At 32.4% G+C, this 23,739-nt stretch overlaps 1 long non-coding RNA gene across 1 annotated transcript in view; it reads right to left on the bottom strand.

Annotated features, from left to right (window-relative positions):
* Window positions 1-23,739, bottom strand: part of LOC145277916 (uncharacterized) — a 106,214-nt gene that overhangs the window by 65,019 nt on the left and 17,456 nt on the right. The window contains exon 2 of the long non-coding RNA XR_013868246.1: window positions 21,071-21,148. This is a non-coding gene — a long non-coding RNA (uncharacterized LOC145277916). The remainder of the gene's footprint in view (window positions 1-21,070; window positions 21,149-23,739) is intronic.

The following is a 23,739-nucleotide window of genomic DNA, read 5'->3' as shown; positions in this document are numbered from 1 at the left end:
ACATATTTTGGTGACGACCCCAAAATTCTGTCAGGTTTTAAGAGTGTTCAGGAAGAGATTCCGTTTGAAGAGGCCAGTACTCTTCAAATCAGGTCAGTGGCATTTCCACCAGAACAATGTAGCAGTGCACAACTCCATCCTTGTCACAGACTATTTGACCAAGATGGGAATCAATACAGTTCCTCACTCAGCCTATAGTCTAGACTTTGTTCTCTGTGATTTTTGGTTATTACCTAAGCTCCAGGAAAACCAAGGAGGCTGTCATTACGAGACAACTGAGGAGATTAAAGGATTAAAGAGGCTGTGACAATGTTACGTTGTTGCTCTATAATAAAGGGTTGTGTGTTTGATGTGTCATCTCTAATAATGGATTAGAAGAGATGACGTGTTATATTATATATTTATGTTGTATCATAAAGGGAATCGTGTGTGAGTGACATGTATTTTTAGAACCTACCTCTGCTTCTTCGATGTTGGACCATCTGGAAATTTCTCGTCCTGGAGGGAGACTTGATACCTGTTTTTGGATGAAGATTCAATCACTCCAAGACAAGGAATTAGTTCTATAGTTTATTTCACTTTTCCCAGATGTCCTGCAGAAGGTGGAAAGTGAAATCGGCCTGTGTGAGTTCTTCTTCTACACACGTCAGCGTTCGTCCCCCCCCCCATGAAGAGGAGGAGACAACGGGAAACCGTCCGTTGTCTTCTGAGTCCAACTCAAATCTCAACGATTCAGCTAACCTGATCACATGACTCACACGCAATCAAATCAGCTGATCTTTTACTTCCGACCAACATGTCTACACTATAACTCTCCTCTTCCCCTCTCTCTCTTGCTCTCTCTCTCTCTTTCTCTCTCCCTCTCTTTATTCCTTAACAACAAGCGACATTGACACACTCACACAAGATGACTTTATGGTGCCTTCCAGAAGTTGTTGGAATGGTACAACAAATGCCTTGCAGCTGGAGGAGATTACTTTGAATGCGACTAGAGTTTAATGTATGTACCATAAATAAAAGTGCTCATACAAAAAAGTATGGAAACTTATTGAAGGCACCTTCTATGTAAGTCTGAGGAGAAACTGTGATGAGGATCATTGACATGCTCACACAAAAAGGACTTCCAAGAGGCCTTCCAGAAGTTGTTTGAATGGTACAAGTGTTGGAGGAGATACCTTCGAAGGTGACTAGAGGTTCATGCGTGTACTATCAATTAAAGTGCCTATGCAAAAAGATATTGTGTATACAAGAAGTGCAGTGGAATTACTTGTAGGTTTGTTACGTTATGCTAACACGAAACATATACACCCATGTAAACGAGTGTATACGTTTCGTGTTTGTTTGTGACGTGTCCTAAATGTGTTACTAAATGTCTATTAGTGGTTCTCCACTTTCTGAGCCCATTTTATGTTTCATTTTTTTTTTTTTTTTTTTACACAGTGATCACCATTTATCAAGGCCCGGAAGCCACTCAGGGATAAGGGTTATTGCAAGTACATTACGTTAGTGTGGAGATTTGATGAAGTGTTTACTTAAGGGGGCGGTTCATTAGGAATTTGTTAACATTGGACTTGAAGACATCCAAGTTGTAGTCCGGTGGGAAGCAGGCAGACGGAACAGAGTTCCACAGGCGTGCAGTTCTAAGAAAGAAGCTTTGTTCATGGAATCCGCGTTTTGATTTAGGCACAGATATAGAGTGGGGGAAATTTTTCACAGTGGATTCAGCTAGACGGGTGTTTTTCGTGGAAGATTGGCGAGAGGGGACCAGAGATTGGAGTTCAGAGGAGCACCTGCCATGGAAATAATGATTAAACAAGGATAGGCTCGCAACGTCTCTTCTGTGGGAGGGAGGTTGCAGGGTAGAGAAAAGGGCGTCCCCCACTAAGCCACGAAGTCTATTTTGTACTCTGTCAAGGCAGGATAGGCTGTTTTTAGCAGCTCCTGCCCAGATATGGCAACAGTATTCCATCCTTGGACGTACTTGGCTTTGGCATGATCGTCTTATGTTCATATGCATGCGTGTGTGGGTCATATGTGTATCTTCAACAAACCTTTATCTTCTCTGCTCACTGAACCTGGTTCATCCTGACTTCATTTTGTTCTTGGAGGGAGATGGAACCATTTGGATGAAACACATTGACTCCAAGACGATGGTTGTTTTTTTATATTAGTTTTTATTTCACTTTCCAAGATGTCGCGCGGATGAAAATGGAAAGTGAATTTCTTTGCTTGTGGTCTTTAACAGTCTACATTGAGAGACACGTCACTCCCTCCCAAGAGGGGAGGAGAGACAATCCTAAAGCCCAACCGCTCTGCTTCAATCCCAAGTTCCAACTCCTCTGATCTCCAGCTAACCTGATCACCTTACTCACACGTAGATCCGATCAGTTCACCAGACCTTCCGGTAAACTTGTCTATGATCTAGCCTTGTAATATTTTGACAGGTTTTTATAAATATTCATCATATCCGTCTCTTGTCTACCTCTCCTATTAAATAGATAGATTGATAGGTAGAGATGGACAGATAGCTAGATCGATAGATAGATAATTTATTCTGTTCTACCTATTTCATAACAGGTTGAGAGAGGATAACCAGTTTGCCTGCAAGCAGTGTGAGACAATGGAGATGGATAAGAACTCAGATGTGAAGAAAGTGTTACCTCTAGTAATTGTGTCGATTACTTGCACCACCTTTTATGTACCATGTTTAATATTGTTACGATTTTAGATCTTATGTTGTTGGTAATGCCCGACATGTCCTTCTCTGTTGTTATGATGTCTAAGTGTGTCTTATTTATGTGGTTTCAAATGGCTTAAAAGTGGAGCTGGATACACTGGAATTTCTTCTCTAATGACCATGATCGCATCTACTCATATGCATTACCACAAAATTGTCTGCTGAATGCTTGTGTACCGTGCTCACTGTGTCAAAAATAGAAATTAAAAGAAACAATGTTATTTTCATGGCAAGTGCTTGTCCGAGCTTCAATCTATGGTTTGCCTCTGCGAAACTTTCACGAAAACAACTGCTATCAAAAATTTTCCACTATATATCTGTGCCTAAATCTAAATGCAAATTCCATGAACAAAGCTTCTTTCCTAGAACTGCCCTCATGTGGAAGTCTGTTCCACTGGCCTGCTTTCTAGTTGACTACAATATGGTCGTCTTTAAATTCAATGTAACAAGTTCTTGTTGAGCTCCCCCCCTCCCAAAATAATTCATTTTTACCCTATTTCCAATACTAACTATTACATTGTCTCAGTGACTACTGTATACTCATTAACCCTTATCCACGAGTGGCTTTCGAGCCTTGATAAGTAGTTACTCTCATGTAAAAATAAAAAAGTCTTTTTGTCCTTATCTTTCTGAAACCAGATGTCTACAACTCCGTCTGCATGCTGCTTTTAAGTAGCTGGGCCCAGCAGCACAACAGTCGCACTGGGGACTCCATAACTTGAGACAGTCATGCTCAGTATGGCCCACCATTAGTCAGTCAGTGGGAGGTTATCTTATGTCAGCTAAACCCCATTGCATTAAGACAACTTATTCTTGCTACTCTGAAAACTGTTCTTTTAAACAACAAACTGGCTTTTTTAAGGGCAACGTATCAACTACTATTTCATCATTGTCTTTTTATTCCTTTATATTCTGACCTCATTTAGTTCGGTTTAGTTGTTTTATTCTACAGTATATTAACCCTTTTTTTGGGGGGGGTTATCTAATGCTGAATCCAGTAATTTTGAAAAAAAAAAGTTTTTATTCTTCAAGTTCAATATTTTCAAATATTTCTCATATTTGTGGTGTTTGGTTTGTTTTGTAGAAGAAAATTATTGCTTTTGTTTTTGAGTTTGATGAACATGATTGAGTTTTGCAAAGGGAAAGGAAAAAAAACAATCGCATCAATGTTTGATGCGTTTTTAGTCAGGAAGCCAGTATCTTCAGAAAGCCTGATCTAGTAGCACCGGATGCTCTAACAGGTATTACCACTTCAGGCTAAAGTGTATCTGGGAGCAATTATATGTAAGAAGCAATTCCATATTCCCCACAGAACCCCAAATGGGGCTTTACCAGTGGATGTCTTCTAAGGTCATATCAAGAATTTCTGACCTTGTGGTATTCACAATAATACAACATATCCAATATGGTCGACATGTCTTGGAGAATTGGCAATAGAAAACATTTAAGATGGAACATCAAATATTCAAATTTTACTAGCAGAACCTGTGAAAATTCCACAGCAGCATCTTTTATATGTAATATATTGCTGCTGGCATTCTGTGGACGTTCAGCATGAATGGAGACCCTGCGATATTATTATAGCCCTTTTGTTAAAACTGTAAAAGTATTTAAGTAATCTGGTTAATGTAGTGTCAGAATATATTTGGTTATTACGGTTTGCAATAGAACCCCGAAGAACGGCATTAAAAATTAGTAACAAAATACAGCACAGTATATATAATACATATGTATATTATATGGAAAAATGCGCGCATGAAAAGTAATATTCTTAAGATTTTATTAAACCTGGAAAAGTAAAGGACAAGAAATTCAACCTGGAAAAGTAAAGAACAAGATATTCTAGTAAAGTAAAAAATAAGAATTTTTTAGACTTAAGATATTACAGCTAAAAATAAAATTTGAATATTGATAAATATTTTATTTATTATTTGCATATGTTGTTGTTTATTGTTGAGTTAGAAAGGGTGTCAGTCGCTGGATTGAACTTATTTCTCCCCTATTATTTGCATATATTTATGTAGTGAAAATTGTTTGAATAAAATTAATTCATTAGTTAGTTAGTTAGTAGATGGAATTAATAATTTTATAATTTACATAAAAATGAATTAAATGATCCTAATTATGATATAATAAAATTATTAATTTTTTATGTAAATTATAAAATTATTAATGGTTGAATGATAATCAAATAACGTCATAAATAATACTGTAAGGTGGGGCAAATACCATAACCAGGGCCCGGAAAAACATTGTATTCCATATCGTAACCTGAAAAAACCCGTATCCTGGGGTTATACTGTATCTCCAATATCCTTATAGGAGTATGTGACATATTTCATTGTATTAACACCTGGCACAAACAGAAACCCTATGATATCATTATACCATCTTTAGACAGCACAGATACTACCCTTGGGTTCTAGCCAGAAGGTCCAGAAGGTATATTTTAGTTTTATGTACGACCCAAAAGCGATATCATTTTTATTTATTTATTCTTTTTACATTGCGTCTTCAGTGATCGGGAGATCTTATTCATTAAAAAGGAGGACAGAAGTGATACCATACTACAAATACTAAATTAGCGTATTTATATACTAATTTAATGTTTGTCGTATGTTATCACTAGGGCTATGAACACACCATATTCTTTTCATTGTTTTGACTCTCGAGTATATATCCGACACAGTTAGACACAGTTAATCAACCGAGAACCACATCACTGTATATATAAAAATATATACGATATCAACGGATACACACTCGAGAGTCAAAACAATGAAAAGAATATGCTGTTGTCCTAGCCCTTTTAATAAATAGGATCTCCCGATTGAAACCATGACACACATACGCATGTTAAAGGTATTAATATATAGATACTGCAAATGTCTTTTATTATTGTTATTTAATGGAGATTACAAGACTAAAGATATAATAATTTGTCCAAACCAACGAACTACGGACTTGATATGTGCAATTTCTGCTGTATGATCTAGTTAGTGTGTGACATCTCCTGTTTACATCACGTCAACAAACAACATTTATATATTATTTAATTGGAATTCATTACTGAGATGAGTATTATTTATTAATTTATTTATTGCGGACTATTATTCTCATCTTTATTAGTTGTTGTTTCACGATGTTTTTGGCCAACTATTCTTCTGGCCTTCGTCAGGTGGTAACTGTGACAGGGATAGGAACTCCGAATCTCCAAACTGCATTCTCAGCAATTACTGCCATCCATAATTGTTGTCGTCTCACCACGTTTTTGCCCAAGTAAGCCTCTGGCCGACTTTGGGTAGCATTGAAAACACTATCTTCAGACAATTCTCACCGGGAACCATAGAGATTCAACATCTCTATCCACTGCGCCACGGGCCCTGAAGGGCGAGCAAGGTTGAATATTTTGGTCTTATAAACTCATGTTTATTTATTATCTGATATATATGAAGAAAACAACATTTAAGATCGATTTTAAACCATAGGATTAAAAAAAAAAATTGAGTATAACTTTTATAAAACTTTAAACCCTATTTCACACTTGGCCTTTTGGCTGGGATCAAGATGTAGTATCTGTTTTGGTACTCCATTTTGCTTTTTGTTTTTCGTTCTTGATGTTGATGCAATTTATATTTTTGTCCCAATCTAAAGTGCCCCTGTTTAGGGAGCCGGATTTTACACACATTCAAAACCTCATAATATGATTTTGTCAAAGATATTTTGAAAAAAAAAAAAAATTACAACTTTTCTTTAATACTTCCCTACCACCCACATTTTATCATTATATTTCTGAATCCCTCCCCTGAGCCAGGGAGGACGTGGGGGAAGCGATATGGGTCACATTGGAAAATCCCTGCTCTCAACGTTTTTCACAACATCTGGTCAACAGACGTGAACATTTATTAGGAGAAATAATCCATGTCTCTGTTGCGCATATTCTCATTGGATTTTATGGTCCAGATGTTTGACATTTTTTCCTATAAACCAGAATTAAAATTTCCACCATAAAGTTCCAATGAAATTTTCATGTAAAAATTGATGGAACCATTTGAGAAAAATGTTTTCAAGCAAAATTTTTTCATCCAAGTTGTGTATTCAATGGTAATTACCGCTCTAGGAGTTCATAATCTCTTTTTTTTTTTTTTATTATAAACTAGCAGGGCTACCCGGCATAGCTCGGAGCCATAAAAGAAACAAAATAGAAAAGGTTGAAAGGTGTGTGTGACATCTTTATATTAAAACTTTGGTGGTTTTTCATCGTTGGGTATATATATGAAATATTTCCGCCATTAATTTAAAAGAGTGGTATGAAAAAGGGGAGATAATTCAAAAGTTTTGGAGGAGGCAGGGGATGATGAAAAGGAGAGATAAATTCGTAATCAAATAAAACTTGTTAAATTTGATTTTTCCAAATATGGACTCAAACGATCTGAGAGAAAAAATAATCCATTCCACTCCACCTAATTATGTTGTGCATTGGAAACAGCAACATGCACATGTCTTTCATATTTGAAGTCTCGCCATCCAAGAGAGAGAAAATCTCCATTAAGAAGTCATATGGTTCGATGACTTCTGTCTGCAGTTACCTCTAACTCTTAGGTGTCACCCAAACTTTTCCATAAAAAAAAACATATCCCTTGTCATTTAACATCTGACTAACCAAGAGGTTATAATAATGAAAAATATTTATTAATATCTATGTATTAGACAGCAATGAATATTTTACATTATTTGGGGGTATTTTAAAGGTTTTGTCAGGGGGCATAATATGCTCACTTTCTTCCGTTTGAAAGTTCAAATACTCATATTTCAGATTTGCATAGGTATAACAGAATGCAGATATGTGTATGCAAATGCATGTGAAGTGCAAAATGACGTCACTGTAAGGAAAAAGACTATAAAAAGGAAAGAGAGCACATTAGAGAAGACGATTATGTTAGAGACATGAGTGACATGACAGCCGTAACGAGAAGTAACGCATGGCAGGAAAATGAGGAAATAAATGTTGTTGTTACAAAAAAAAAGTAGTCGAGTTATTACTTGTCCTATGTTCCTTGCGACGTACTCTGTTACAACATGTGTAAACGTGTGTAACGCTATACGGGGAGTCCATAGGGCAGCAAAAATTGCACAATCCCAAACTAATATTTTTGCAGTCCTGAGAAGTTGAGGACAAATGGAAACAATGCTGGAGTAAGCAAAGAAAACTGGTGTTGATTCAGAGTTTTATTTTTCCTAGGTTAGTTGCACAACCAAGGCTTGAGAGTCGAGTCTATCCAACTATTTTATCCATGGTGGCTAGAAGGCGGATATAAGGATTCATATTTTTCCTAAGGGTATTAGTAAAGGGCATTTTTTACAACAGACAACAAACCGAAAAGTAGTCCAAAATTCAAATATACAACAAACAAATGTTACCAAAGGCAAGATAACTTACTCTTCTACTTACCTGGATAAGTTTACCTGTGTTTTAACTTATTTTAAAGCGTTTATTAAGTTTTAAATGCAAGTAGTGTCGAGTGCTTAAGTTAAAATGACAAAAAGATGGTCAACATGAGGCTGTCATCTGTAGAGTCCCGATAGTCTCCTAAAATTCGAAAATAAAACAAAATGCTGATAGAAATACAGCCAATAAATTTCATGGTGATAAGTTAATGCATAAAAAATTAAATAGGTAGAAGAATAATTTATCTTGCTTTTGGTAACATTTATTTGTTATATATTTTTTTGTCGACCACTTTTTTTTGTTGGTTGTCTGTAGTAAAAACTGCCCTCAGTAAAAGTGATGCACTAGAACTAACAGAACAATACTTCAACTGCAGGTTATCAAACTGAAATACGAAAACTATTTGTAGCAAACATGATTGCAAGGAACATTAGTAAGAGCAAATTGTCACAGCTCAAGATTTTGAATATACTTTCTATCTGGCTTGTCCAATCAGAAGCCAGCTCTTAGTCATGTGACCGAGTTTATAAAAAGTTAAACACGCGGTAATTCTCTTCCTTTTTTCCCCCCGGACCTAGGACTGAAAACATTTCCACGTGGCATGAAACTGTCCCCAACTTCTCTCTTGGGATGCAACACAACCCACCCCGGCCTTCAGGCCTGGGGTTTGACTAAGTTGGAATACAAATAATTCAGTCTAGCAACTGAACTTCAATATAGAAAGAACTTCTCTTTCAACAGGCCTTTCTAATTTTTAATCTATGTCTCCACGCAGGAACACTTTACACAACTAACCCTTTCTCTATAAAAGTCATACTAACGAAGATAATCCAATAAAGCATGTTCTTAAAGGATAGAGAGAGATTCCTTGTTTTCATTTCTACAACTTCCCACCCACCCCCCCCCAAAAAAAGAAAAAAATTAATGATGAAAATGAATGATTTTCATAAATATGTTACAGAACTTTTGAGATAAGGATAAATAATCTAAATATTAATTTACTTGTCCATATGTCTAGTATCACAAAAAGCCATCATCATCACAAACATTAATTAGAAACGAATTACCTCCCTTTATGGTCGCTCTTTATTAGTTAAAAACCATTTCCTCTCCAAAAATTAAAAGAAAACATAACAGTCTGTTTACAATTTCAAATTGGCTATTTTATTTTATAATTAAAAAAAGTCATGTTAAGAGAAGACTAAGTTTTTTTTATCATTATTTATTAGAGTTTCTTTTTAAAATTAAAAAAAAATATGTGCAAGTGAATTGATATCTGTTCCTTTATAATTTATATAAAAAATATTTAGAAAAAAAACAAAACAAAACAATGTGTTGCGTGTTGAATTTTCATTGAAAGAAATCTAATTTTTTAAATCAATTCTTTTTAGCTTTAAAAAGTTAAAAAAAATAAGAATGTTCTAAAAAATGGTTTTAAATTCGTCGTTTTTTGATTTATTTTATTTTTTTATTCATTTCATTTATGATGCGTTTGACAAATGTTCAACGTGGAGTTTCCATGAGTTCTGTTAGCTTATATTATTCAGATAAAGAAACCTATAAATTAAATTAATTTTTGAAAACATTGTTTCACAAGTTTAATTTGAATACTTAGAAAATTGAATAATCTTATATGATTTTTATAAAATGATTAAAATCACTTATTATTATTTTTTTTCTGAAACTTTCATTTTTAAAACAACTTATCAATAGTTTTAAAAAAATTTTTTTTTAACCCGAGGAGTCGGCCTCTCATGGAAAGAGAAAGGTACATATCCGATCTTGTTGACAGTTTCTATGGATTATTCGGACTACTCATCTTGGATATTATTCTCATGTTTTGGCCAATATAACCACAAAGATGCTTCAAACACGTCTTGTTAAATTCGGGAATTTTTATGTCAAAATCTGGAATCTGTACAGAATTCCAAACAGAACATTTTATCTAATCCATGGAGGTAGCCTGCTCTCGTTCTGTCAGCCATTACCAGTACAAATCTTAAGTAATTTATAATTGTATTCTTAGTATCGCTTGTACTGAGGATTAGAACCTTCTGGCTAGAAGTACCCATGACACAATGAATAAAAGTGCTAAGCGATAATCAGTTCTAAGTGAGAGTATTTTCGAATTTGGGCGATTAATCCTCAGTATGTGCCATATTAAGTCTGCACTTACGAATTATGTGAGACTATTTAATCGATGGTGGCTGACGGAGTGAGAGCAAACAAAGATTCTGCTTGAAATTCCGTAGAGATTCTCAAGTTTGATATGTTTCGCGAATTTGCTAAAATGCACATGAAGAAGATTTGAGCTTACATTGGCTGAAACGTTGGGAAAATAACATCCAATACAAGAATAGACGTTCGAATAATTCAAATAACAACTATTTTCATAAGTTTATCATCAATTAATAATTCTTTCTATCAAAAAAAAAAAAGAAAAAATGTCGAGTCCAAGCCAATCAAATGTTGCTATTTTAACTGGTTTTATTAATGACAAAAAAGGTGTCATTTCTATCAATTAAATTTTCACTTATTAAAAAACATCAATATTACCACATATTTCCTTTTGAAACATTATACTTATTTTACTTTTTCTCTTAGCAAACATATTAATATATTATTATTATTATTATTATTATTATTATTATTATTATAATAATAATAATAATAATAATAATAATAATGATGATGATGATGATGATGATGATGATGATGGTGGTGGTGGTGGCGGCGGCGGCGGCGGCGGCGGCGGCGGCGCGACGACGACGACGACGACGACGACGACGATGATGATGATGATGATGATAAAAATACATTCTATAATTTTTAATTGAATGTTAAGATTGCATATTTTTAACCAATAATAATAATAATAATAATAATAATAATAATAATAATAATACATTCAATAATTTTTAATTAAATGTTAAGATTGCATCTTTTTTTTTTAACCAAATATGGTTACATTCAATGCTGTAAAGACTAAACTTGTTTCCTTCAATAATTACAAGAAACTTTCTCAACCACCAATAGCTATGGATAAAGATAAATTACCTGAAAGTGCTTCTTTCAAACCCTTCGGCTTAATATTTACGGGGAACATGAGTTGAAACAGATACATTGCCAGGGCCGCTGCAAGGAAGGTGGGCTCTCTCTTCCATGCTTGAAAGTTACGCCTGAAAGTATACTGTACCTCTACAAGGCCACCATTCTCCCATGTACACAGTTGTGTTGTCACATTGGGCTGCCTGTTCTACAAGTATTTTAATGGTGAATGCTCTGACGAACTGCAAGCACTTGTACCCCCTCGACATAAATAACCCTGACAAACCCGACAAGCAGCTAAATCGCACCCCTACACAGTAGAGATCCTTAGATGTAAGATAATAGTTTTTTTTCCCCCAGAACCGCTAGATTTTTGAACGCCCATCCGGGTTCCTGCTTTCCCAACTGTAGTGACATGCAAAAGTTCAAGTGTAATGTGAACAGACATTTTGCTGCTCAACTCCTTACATAGCATCCCTGCAAGCAGCCTCGTACATCAAAGTAGGACTGTGCCTTGTTTGGAATGAAAATGGAATTAAAAACAAACAAACAAACAAACAAACAAACAAAAAAAAAAAAAGAAAAAAGCGAGACATATTTAGTCACCCTTGCAATCTTCGTAATTGGTTCAAGGGAGATAACTATTTTACTAATAATTAAATTTTTTGTATAAGAATTTGGGACACTACTAATAAAAACATTAATAAACAAAAAGGAAAAAGTGACGCTAATTACAGAAAAATTGTGATTTTTTTTTCGACTACTTTTTTTTTATTAAGAAAACGCAACTGCAAAGTATTGCAAGAAAAAAATGATGCGATTATGCAAAAAATGCGATTTTATAATTGCAGATTTTCCAGAGAATATTGATTTGCATTAGGGAGCAATGTTGTTTTCTTCAATAAAAATAAACTTAAATTGCTACATTATAAAAAAAGTCATCACAGACTTTTCTTTTTCAAAATTACAATTTTTCTGAAATTATCGTCGCATTTTTTTCCCCATTTTTAATATTAAAATTTATTTTTTTGTATTAAAACCTTTGTTACATTAAATGAAGTACTTGAAAATAAAATCCAATTTTTTCTTACAATTACTCGAATATTTTGTTGAATAAAAAATTACAATATCATCGAATTTCATTTTTTTTTTTTGCTAGTAATGTTATAAAATTTTATTACATTAAATAAAGTAGTTGAATGTTGTACTCAAATCTTTAATACCTCTGCAATTAGTGTTCAAAATTCTCGTCTGAAAAATTGAATAAAATAGAGTTATCTCCCGTCTGTCTTATGACGACGATTGCAAAGCGCTCATATTTGGTTATTAAAATAAATAAATAGTTAAATAAAAAGGGAAATAACTCTTATAAACTTGTTACTTAAACATCAATTACTTCCCTTTAATTATTTACTTTTTGCGAACGTAATAATTAATTACGAACGTGGATTGAGTGGGATGGCATCAAATAAGACGATCTAATTATTATTATTATTTCTCTTATATGATTTAACGTTTGCAAAATAAAGCGAAGTATTATTGTCATTTAATGCTCCATAATTTGAAATCAATGCATATATTTTTTTTACAAAACTGTTTTAAGCGTAATTAATTTACAATTAAAAGATTTGGGCCATTTTTACAATTTTACATAGGCATCGCTAAAAATGGCCGAAAAATCAAGTTGTTGTTGCTTTTTAAAACGAAATTACATTTATTAAAATCCATTATTTCTGAGTAACTTTTTTTTCCAGAAAGATAAAACCCTGAATTTTATCATATAGAAAGCAGAATAATGTAAAACTTTTTCTACTATTTTAAATTAAATTTGAAATGTTAAATTTTTCCCAAAAGTTAACAATTGGCGCTTTTGTTTTGCACAAAAAACGTATTAAATAGTTAAAAAAAAAAAGAAGGTTTTTGAAAGAATTAATTTGTTTGTTTCTTGTCTAACTAAGATTTAGGGTGATTTTCTATGAGAATATGTAAAAATATTATAATATAAGTACCTGGATTTCAAATAATTCCACTTATTCATATAGGCAACCAATTACTTCGAGTCGATTTGATTACTCTGTTTACATTTGTTCTTGATAAAAAGCAAACTACGGAAGACCAAAAAGCCTACCCCCCCAAAAAAAACTTATTTTTCAGTGACGAAAATTTCAATGTATTATTAATGCTGAAGCTGGCCAGTACCAGATGGGTGACCATTTGTATGAGTTTAGTTTTTAATGTGTATATGTGTGGGTGCCAGGCTCTCCAAAATGGGGAGGGGGGCAATTTAAAGCAGAATAAAAAAAATATTTCAGCGCGTTTGGTTCACCGTAGTCGAAAAGCGGCAAACATTTTCAAACTGGATCGAAAAATGATGATATTTTTAACACAAAGGGCACAATATTTATCGAATTTTTTTATATCGATTCTTCAAAGCATGCCCTGTTTAATAATGGTCATGCATTATTCGGCTCGCGAAAAAGAAATTGTTTATTTATTTATCAAAGATTTTAAAATGGCTTTTTTCGTATAAATATTAAAAAAATTTTTTTTTGTTTTGCTTAACTTAAATTAATTATTTTACTTAACATATTCACCGAATTTCACACTTCAAAACTCAAAAGCGGGATAATTAAACACAATCGAAGTTCTGATATTCAGACATCAAAATAAGGTATGCAAATAGTTTTTTTTTTTTGAATCTATAATCCCGTCCCTTACAACAACACAATATGTTTTGTTCAGTTTCAGATGATTATTTTAAGCATATTTGGAACCCCCTCAAAAGGGGGGTTTTGTAAGCAAAAAAAAATATATATATAAAAAAATATTGTTTATGAAAAATAAGTACACTGTTATAAAGTTCATTCTTCTCTTAATAATCGCTGAACATTTTGTATTGATTGGATAATTACCTGATTTTTAGTAAATTTTTAAAAAGACGGTCCGTCAAAAAGTACTTACCTGACCCCAGTTTAGCGGTGCCTAATTTTACAATAGCAAAAAAAAAAAAAAAAAAAAAAAAGCGAAAAAAAAAAAGCGAAAACACCCCCCTAAATATATAGCAAGAAATATAAAAGAAAGAATAGTTACTCTTCTACCCGCCTGCATGAGTTTTTTTTTGTGTTTTAACTTAATTCAAAACGTTTATTTATTTCGAAATAAAAGTTAATATCAAGTTAGCTGAGTTAGAACGAAAATAAAAGGCGGTTTGCTTAAAACTCCCAATAATCTACCAAAAATCGAAAATTAAACAAAATACTGTTATAAGATGACATTTTCGCACGATCGGTGACATTTATCGGGTGGATCGTTACCAATATTTTACTTAATTTTCGATTTTTGGAGCGATTATCATTTTTTCGTTCTACTCAACAGCTCTCACACTACTTTTGTTTCGAAGTAAATAAACGCTTTTAAAAATTTAACATACATACATCTTATGCAGATAGGTAAAAGAGTAACTTGTCTGGCCTTTGGTAACATTTATTTATTGCATATTTATTTTTTTACACGTTCTTTGTATTGTTAGCTATTGTAAAAGATGTCGAAAATTGCTAATTAATTAGGATTTTGTTGTCATCATTATTTTTTGCGAAATCGAATATTTGTTATTCTTTTAGCAGAAGGATATATTTGGAGTTTTATCGACTAAGCATCCAATGTTCAGATCATAAAAAAAAAAAATGAAAAGAATACTTGTTCAATTATTAGCAGTGGATACAGTTTTCGGTAATATTTTAATGATAGGTCGAAAATTGTTTATAATAAAATTGATTTCGTTTTTCCCCCTCTCAAACAACTTATTTTTACTCAAAGAAAAACCAAAATCCACAAAATAAGATTCAAAACAGTAAATTATAGAAAGTTTAACTTTAGACATGCACAGAAAACAAGTCAATTCGAAGAAACATGGCATATATATATATATATATATATATTATTTAAATATTAATTATTAATTAATGATTACTACGTGCATAAAGGTAAGTCATCTATATACATGCATGTTTCAGAGTTTATATATATATATATATATATATATATATAATAAATTCCACAGCCAAACAACGCCGCAGCTCACAAGAGCCATGACAGTCAACGAACCGGAAGTCCAAGACTCGAGTTTCGCCCTCATTTGGGCTCATCAGTTAGACACATCCGAACTCAGGATTCGAAACCCGAGCCTCTTGCATGCGAGGCAAGCACTCTACCAACTGAGCAAACGCCCCGCACACAAGAATTTCTATTAACACACACAGATCAAGTAAACCGCGTCGAAATCCGACTGTGAAATGAACCCACTTCGTCTCGACAAGGGACGCGGTCGTCCAACCAGTCAATAACCCTATATTTATATGTGTGTGTGTGTGTGTGTGTGTGTGTGTGTGTGTGTGTAATTTTTTTTAATATTTAAATTTAATTCAGAAAAATATAATTTTCAAAATAAAAATTTATTATTTGAACAAAGAATACAATTCAGAGTACTTTCCTTAATCCATGGATTTTTGATGTAGGCTGATCTCCTCAGAGGAAAAGTTATTAGGAAAATATTAAATCTGATTTGAAATAATTTTGCTATTCAGCACATATATAGAAATATATTAAAGATTAAATCTTTTTAAGGGACATAGATAAAGAAAACAAAGGTTGAAACAATAAAAGTATATGAAATTTTGGCATCCGTGTATAGTGGTGATCCTTGAATAGAGTGGGATGGATTTTGTTAGAATCCAAGTTAGTTGAAGAAATCCACATTGAAGGTGAATTCCAATTTTTTTATGATAAAGGATTTTTGGTTCTTAGTAATGATCCTTGTGAATGGATGGTTCAAGATTCATTCCGCCTCATTTTTTAGGTGGTGTAATCCGTGTCTGAGGTAACCAGTGAAAGATGTTCTCTATTAAGAGATTAAAGATCACCGTGATTTTTTTTTTTTTATAAAAGACGAGATAGTTGAAAATTTTGAAATCAAATATTTTAAGGGTGGATATGAAATAAAAGTAATAAAAGATACTAAGATAAAAATATAAAATATATAATAAACGGCAAGTTTTTTTAAGCATTTTTCCTATATATATTTATATAAATAATAATTTTTTTTTTGAAAAATTATATTTTTCTGAATTAAATTAAAATATTAAAAAAAAAAAAAAAAAAAGCATAAATTTCGTTTGCTCTGTCAAGTATATTGAGCTAATCCCTTTTTGGTTTGGATTATCTTAGATAAAAATATTATCCCCTAAAAATATTTTAAGATTTGGTACCACAGGATTCAATAATTTGTGTTGCTATTTGGCTCAGAATGCTGATATAAATATATTTTTATACAAACTTTGTCGGCACCCTGCACACACACACACACACACACACACACACACACACACACACACACACACACACACACACACACACACACACACACACACACACACACACACACACACACACACACACACACACACACACACACACATTCAGCTTTATATTATATATATATATATATATATATATATATAATATTTCTTTGAGTTGTCATATTTCTTTGAGGTGACTTGTTTTCTGTAACGTTCATGATTTCCGCTCGTTTGAACACTCTAAACTGTCTACTGCAGAAGTGCACATACTTTTTTAGCGTGAGAGCTACTTATGACATGACCAAGTCTGAATGATCTATCACCTACTAAAAATGCAAAACACATTATTTATAAATATATTGTAAATTATTATTATGTATATATACAGTATATGTAGGTGTACATTGCATTATTGCATCAACCCATATTGCACAGTACAGCTCTGTACATTTTTTGTCATTACTTTACTCTGACGACTTGCATTAGATGGAATCAGCAAGCGATGCATAGTCCAGACAGTAGCTGCTAATAGCCAACCTGAAGCAGACTTATAGATGCTGATCAATCATGGTGGAGTGGTATTTGGACTTAATGATCTTCATGTGGGAAAAGGCTGACTAATATAAATAAGTACACTCAAATAATGCAGTCAATAAGGTAGCGCATTTCCTGATGTTGGGGTCCTTTGTGAGTAACTTCCATAATTGTCAATGAGCTCTGCATAAGTTGAATGTCGGCTTATAGTGTCAGAATCTCATTCCTCACTCCAGAATAGTTCAGGTTGCGATTTTCGATGCGAGTGAAACAACCTTAGCATCTTTTTTTAGAAAGGGCAGCACATGAATGTCATGATTAGCTCGAGTAAAGTAAAGTCTTTAAAGCGTTTGTCGGACTATGATTGCCAATTGCCAATATGTTTTATCTTGCGTGCACTCTCAAGCTGCGCACATGACTCATCTTGTGTCTCCAGCTCAGCCGTCAGGTTTTGAAAGTTTGCTTATGTTTTGTTTTTTTTGTTCAATACCATGCGATCTACCCACAAAGTCTCTACGGTCGACCAGTCGATCGTGATCAACGTAATGGACATCCCCGCTTTACAGTCTATGCCGAAATGTAGAGTTTATAAGTTGTTGATTCTCTTCATTCTCGTGGTAATTGTTTAGTGGCCTGGAGGTAAAGGTTTAGCAAATGGAGGTAAAGGTGGCTTTGTGGCTTGGTTCGAATCTCCTGACCAGTAGAAATTATCAGCTCCTACATTGATGATTGTAAAAAAACACTAGTGTCTGTAGGCATAAATATTAATTATCATTCATAATTATAATTATCAGGCCTCTTTAAGAATATTTTAGGATCGGCACTGTTTAGGAAATAAAAATTAAAGACACTCAACTAACGTTTATGCAACGTTCATAACTTCTGCTTGTTTGAACACTCTAGTGTGTACGCCCGAATTTGGCAATTATAAGTTGTTAATTCCTTTCATTTCCATCCCAAATTTTAGTGGCCCGGACGTAAAAGTTTAGAAAATGGAATCAAAGGTGGCTTCGTGGCTGGGTTCGAATCTCCCGACCAGTAAGAATTGTCACCTCCTACACTGATGATAGTCAAAACATAAAACACTTGTATCTATAGGTATAAAAGAATGACCATAACTTATAATTATAAAAGAAACTTTTTATCATTTATATTTGTTAAAAAAAAGGAAAAGAAAGTTAAATGGTGCTTTCTATTGCTTTTACTATGTAACTTGCTATCCCCTGTCCTTTACTAAAATGTTAAACTTAAAAAAAGGTCGGATTTGTAGTTATCTTCTTTTTGTATTCATTTATATACGTAGGAGATTAATGTCTTTCTTCCTCATTGGACTCTTGAAATATGTACTTTTTGTCTAGCCGGTTTGAAATTCGGCACTTTTTCCTAATTTGTCATTAATCTCAGGGGGATAACTCTGTTTTACTAAGAAATTCGTTCAAAGAGGAATTAATGTGAAGGGGGAGAACTCTGTTTAACTAAAAAATTTGTTCAGGAATCAATATGAAGAGGGATAACTGTGTTTTACGAAGAAATGCGAAATACGAGGGGGATAACTGTTTTACTCAGACTGCGTTCAAGGAATTAATGTGAAGGGGGATAACTCTGTTTTACTAAGAAATGGTTTAAGGAATTAATATGAAGGGGGATAACTCTGTTTTATTTAGAAACTCGTTCAAGGGATTGAACGCTTGGCACGAACTCCTCATTAATCTGAGGAGATAACTCTGTATTACTTAGAGATTTCGTTCATTAAAAAAATGTTCATACAAGTATTTTAACTTTGGAGAATTATATATATATAATATCCAACCAAACTATAAAAAACTGCGGAAATATGTATATATTGGATTGTTACTAGCTTCCTTGGATTTATTACAATACGCGTTTAACCTGCCGAATACCAAGAGCTTCCATTACAGGATTTAGCATACACTTTCGCTTTGAAGTTCAATATCCTTTTTTTTTTTTTTTTTTTTTTGATGCATCAATATCCAATTTCCCTTATTCTATGTAGATAAATTAATTTAAAAACTTTAAAAACATTTAATTTAATTTTCTATGTTTATTACCTTTAGCAAATCAGGTGCAAACCTTTTATAATATTTGCTAATATTTTCCCCCAATGAGACGTATAAACATCGAAAACTCATGGGTTAAGGAAATATATTTTACTATACTGTATTCTTTGTCTTGTATGCAATAAAATTTCTATATTTGAAATTTAACTTTTTCAAAGCACAAATTTTAAATTGCTAAATTATGCTTTATTTCCTCTATCTGGGATATTGAGCAATTTTATTTTGCTGGGATAGTCTTATATAAAATATTATATCCAATAATATTTTGTAAGACCGATAATCACTGGTTTTGCACACCGGTATATATATATATATATATATATATATATATATATATATATATATATATATATATATATATATATATATATATATATATATATATATATATAAAGATGCGATTACTCTTATTTCTAAAATAAATGTTAACCTTAAAAAACAACGAAAGGAAAATGCAATTGCACTCCTTTTTCTTTCGACATTTTATTTACATTTTATTAAAAAAATAAACTACCCCCTCATCTTTTTTAATAAAAAAGTTTTATTTAATTTTTATTAAATTGTATTATTACGATCCTTTTTGCAACCATTGTCGCATTTCCCTTCCATTGGTGATGGGGTTCTTTCAGGCTTTATAAATAAAAAAAATTAATAAATAAAAAATAAATAAAATAAATAAATAAATAAAAATAAATAAATCATTACATCACACCATTTCTATGAGCAGTAAATATAATTATTTATATTAGGTGCCCCCGTTATTATTATTATTGTGGCCCCGTTGTATGATTGTTTTTAATTTGTTGTTATTGCTGTTGTGTCTTGCATTTTTATTTTTATTATTTTATTTTAATTTTTTACAATAGCCAGCGAAAAAAAAAAACAAAACAAAACAAAAAAAACAAAACACGCACACACACACAAAAACAACAACAACTACAACAACAACAAAAAAGGGTGAAAAATACACAACAAATACATATTAACAACATGAACACATATCTAAAGAAATGGCAGAAACACTAGAGGACGACCTCCAATCCGTAGTGGAATGGGGGACAAAAATGGATGGTCACATTCAATGCTGCCAAGACTAAACTTGTTTCCTTCAATAACTATAAGAAACCTTCTCTGCCACCAATAGCAATGGCCAAAGACTCTTTATCTGAAAGTACACCCTTTAAACACCTCGGCTTAACGTTCACAGGAAACATGAGTTGGAACAATTACATTGTCAGGACCGCTGCGAAAAAGGTAGGTTCTCTCTACTGTGCTAGAAAGCTACTAACGCCCGAAAGTATCCTGTACCTCTATAAAGCCACCATTCGCCCATGTATGGAGTATTGTTGTTATATTTGGGCTGGTACATCTGCTACTAGTCTCTCACTCCTAGACAAGGTTCAAAAGAATGTCGCCAACCTAATAGGTCCTGAACTGTCATCTAAGCTTCAGCCTTTGTTCCATCGATGAAATGTAGCATCCCTCTGCCTATTTTGCAAGTATTTTAATGGTGAATGCTCTGACGAACTGCAAGCACTTGTACCCCCTCGATGTAAATACCCCCGACAAACCCGACAAGCAACTAAGTCCCACCCCTACACAGTTGAGATCCCTAGATGCAAGAGAGCCTTCTACTCCAGTAGTTTCTTCCCTAGAACCGCTAGACTTTGGAATTCCCTTCCGGATCCCTACTTCCCTAACTGTACTGACATGCAGAAGTTCAAGTGCAACGTGAACCGACATCTTGCTGCCCAACTTCCCACATAGTACCCCTGTAGCTTATGTCCCCTACATCAAAGTAGCAACGTGCCTTGTTTGGGGTGAAAATGTAGAAAAAAATTACAAAAGACATGATAAGTTATTCTTCTACCTGTTCAAGTCTGTTGAAATCGGAAAAAAAGCAAAAAGGTTCGGTTTCGTCCAGCCATTTAGACCCTCGATAATTCCCCTAAAATCGAAAATTAAACAAAATATTGATAGAACATTACATTTTCGTACAATTGGTGACATTTATTGGATGGGGTTCAACCATTATTTTTAATCCCCCCCCAAAATAAATAATAAATAAATAAATAAATAACTAAATAAAAATAAAATAAAGATAAAAATAGATAAATAAATAAAAAAATAAGTGTATCTTATATTCATTCTTATGTTGACAGCAAACGGTGACATTTTTACTGATTGATTTAAAAAAAGAAAAGAAAAGAAACTATTATAAACTATTTACTCCGAGAGTGTATAAACCATAGAGCAATATTTAAAACAAATGCTAAAAATTACACGGTAGATTGTCAGTTAAATATTTCTAAAAAGAAATAAATTGATCTTTTTAACGCTTTAATTAATTTATTGTTTCAATTTAATTCTTAGCATAAAAATAATTTGCTAATTAAATATTCTTTAAATAAATATAACGATTTTTTAAAATTATATTTTACAGTGACGATGAAATTTGATATTGGAACAATTCATTTTGAAATAGAAAAATCTAAATTTTTGGCATAGCGACACCGGATTATTTCATCTTTGGTGTCGTGTTTAGTGAATGAGATAATCGATATGTACTAAATATCGATTATTATCGTGATAGGACAGCCGGATGGGTTTTGATTAAAAAGAGATAGAAAAACGAACATTCGTTTCGTTTAAGTAAAATTTGATGCCCATGGGCCATAACTCCTCATAACACCCAAGGTTATCTCCCTTTGAATATTTCAGAACATTGTATTTGTTGGTTATCAAATTTAGGTGGTCATAGCTAGGTGTATCAGAATTTTTGTAGGAATTTTTGACACCCCTAACACGAAACTGCGAATAAAATATAAAAAACTCATAATTTCTCTTTTAAAAGTGGGTTGTTTATTTTCTTTATGGATTATACTTTCAAAATAAACTATTAAAGTTATATAAAAAGTAATAGAAATATTATTTTTTATTAAAAAAACAAAACAGTAATGAAATTAATTGAATTTTACGAGTTCAGTATTTTGCAATTTTTAAACTTTAAAAATCTATCAAAATTTTTCTATTGATTCAATTTTTACGATATTTTCAGAGTCAATGTGAAATTTTATGATCTTTCCAATAAACCGAATATAATATTTTAGACAAACGTTTTTTTTTATAAATTCACCCCCCCCCCATTTTGAAATGTCTATTAAAAAGTAAATAGTTAATTTATGTACCAAAGTTTTATATATCACAAATTGAAGATAAAAGATCAATAGATAATATATTCTAATTTAAAACAACAAAAAAAGAATAGTTTTTTGGAAATTTACCCATAAAATTTTTTTGGAAATTTACCTATAAAGTTTAAAACCTTTTTTTTTTTTTTAAACATGTTGTTTGTATTTTTTTTTTAATGAAACTTTGGTCCTTTTAATTGAAAAAAAAAATAGGGTTTGAATTACATTTTTCGAATATTTATATGCTTGGAAAGAGAGGGGGTGGAATTATTCCATATTTTTAACGAAGTTTCTGACACACCTAGGTCATAGCTAACTGCCTCTCCCAGCTATCATTTCTTTCTCTCTGCTAACAGTATAACACGAAGCCAAGAGAAACACGTAGCGTCGAAACATGTTTTTGCAGAATGGGGCATTGCATAATAAATTGACAGCGCCATTCGCTAAATATTATTTTGTTAAACTCATCCAATTTATTTATCAATTAAAAAACAAATTCTTATATAATGATTTCTTTTCTGATAATTAATTTACATAATGCAATTTTAATACAATTTAAGTGGAGGTTAGAAATAAAAATTGTCTCGTTTTTATTTCACATATGTATTGGAAGTTATATCGATGCATTATTTTTAAAGAAAAAAAAGAGTGCCAAAAAAACAAAACAAAAAACAAACAAACGAACAACAACAACAAAATAATACAAACAAAACAACAAAAAATAACGAAAGCTAATAAATTTTAGCGCTAGTCCATGAATCCCTCCACTAATTGAAAAAAAAAAATAAATAAAAAATAATAATAATAATAATAATAATAATAATAATAATAATAATAATAATAATAATAACGAGGAAGCTTCACCTGTACGAAAAAAAAAAAATATCGTATTCTCAAAATCAGGCAAATTGATCAAGTAGTCATATTTCTAATAAAGAAAACCATTTTAAAACAATTATGTAAAATCGTACATCCTCTACTAAGAATGGCTTTCTAATCTCGCAAAAGTATGAATTATTTGGAATTATCTCTCTTGTCTTGTAAAATGGCGTCGAGAGATTGTCGGTCGTCGTTTAGCCATCAATTTTCTTTTTTAAAAATAAAACTACTTGACTAATTTACGTGATTTTAGGTGCACGATATTTTCTGCACTTCACGAGTAAATATACGTATACCATAAACATTTTCTTTTATTTTTGTTATTTTTTTTTTTATAAAGCGGGGGGGGGGCATACGTTTTTTATATAGTTATTAAAGTTAAAATAATGTTGTTGTATCCCCCGCCACGCATAATCTGATTAGTATTTTTTTACTAGAATGCCGAATAAAGATAAATAAATAAAGAAAG

Source organism: Euprymna scolopes, chromosome 6, assembly GCF_053919585.1.
Source record: "Euprymna scolopes isolate OS-2025 chromosome 6, ASM5391958v1, whole genome shotgun sequence".
NCBI classification, from domain to species: Eukaryota; Metazoa; Mollusca; class Cephalopoda; order Sepiida; family Sepiolidae; genus Euprymna; species Euprymna scolopes.
This window is presented reverse-complemented; position numbering and strand designations above follow the sequence as displayed.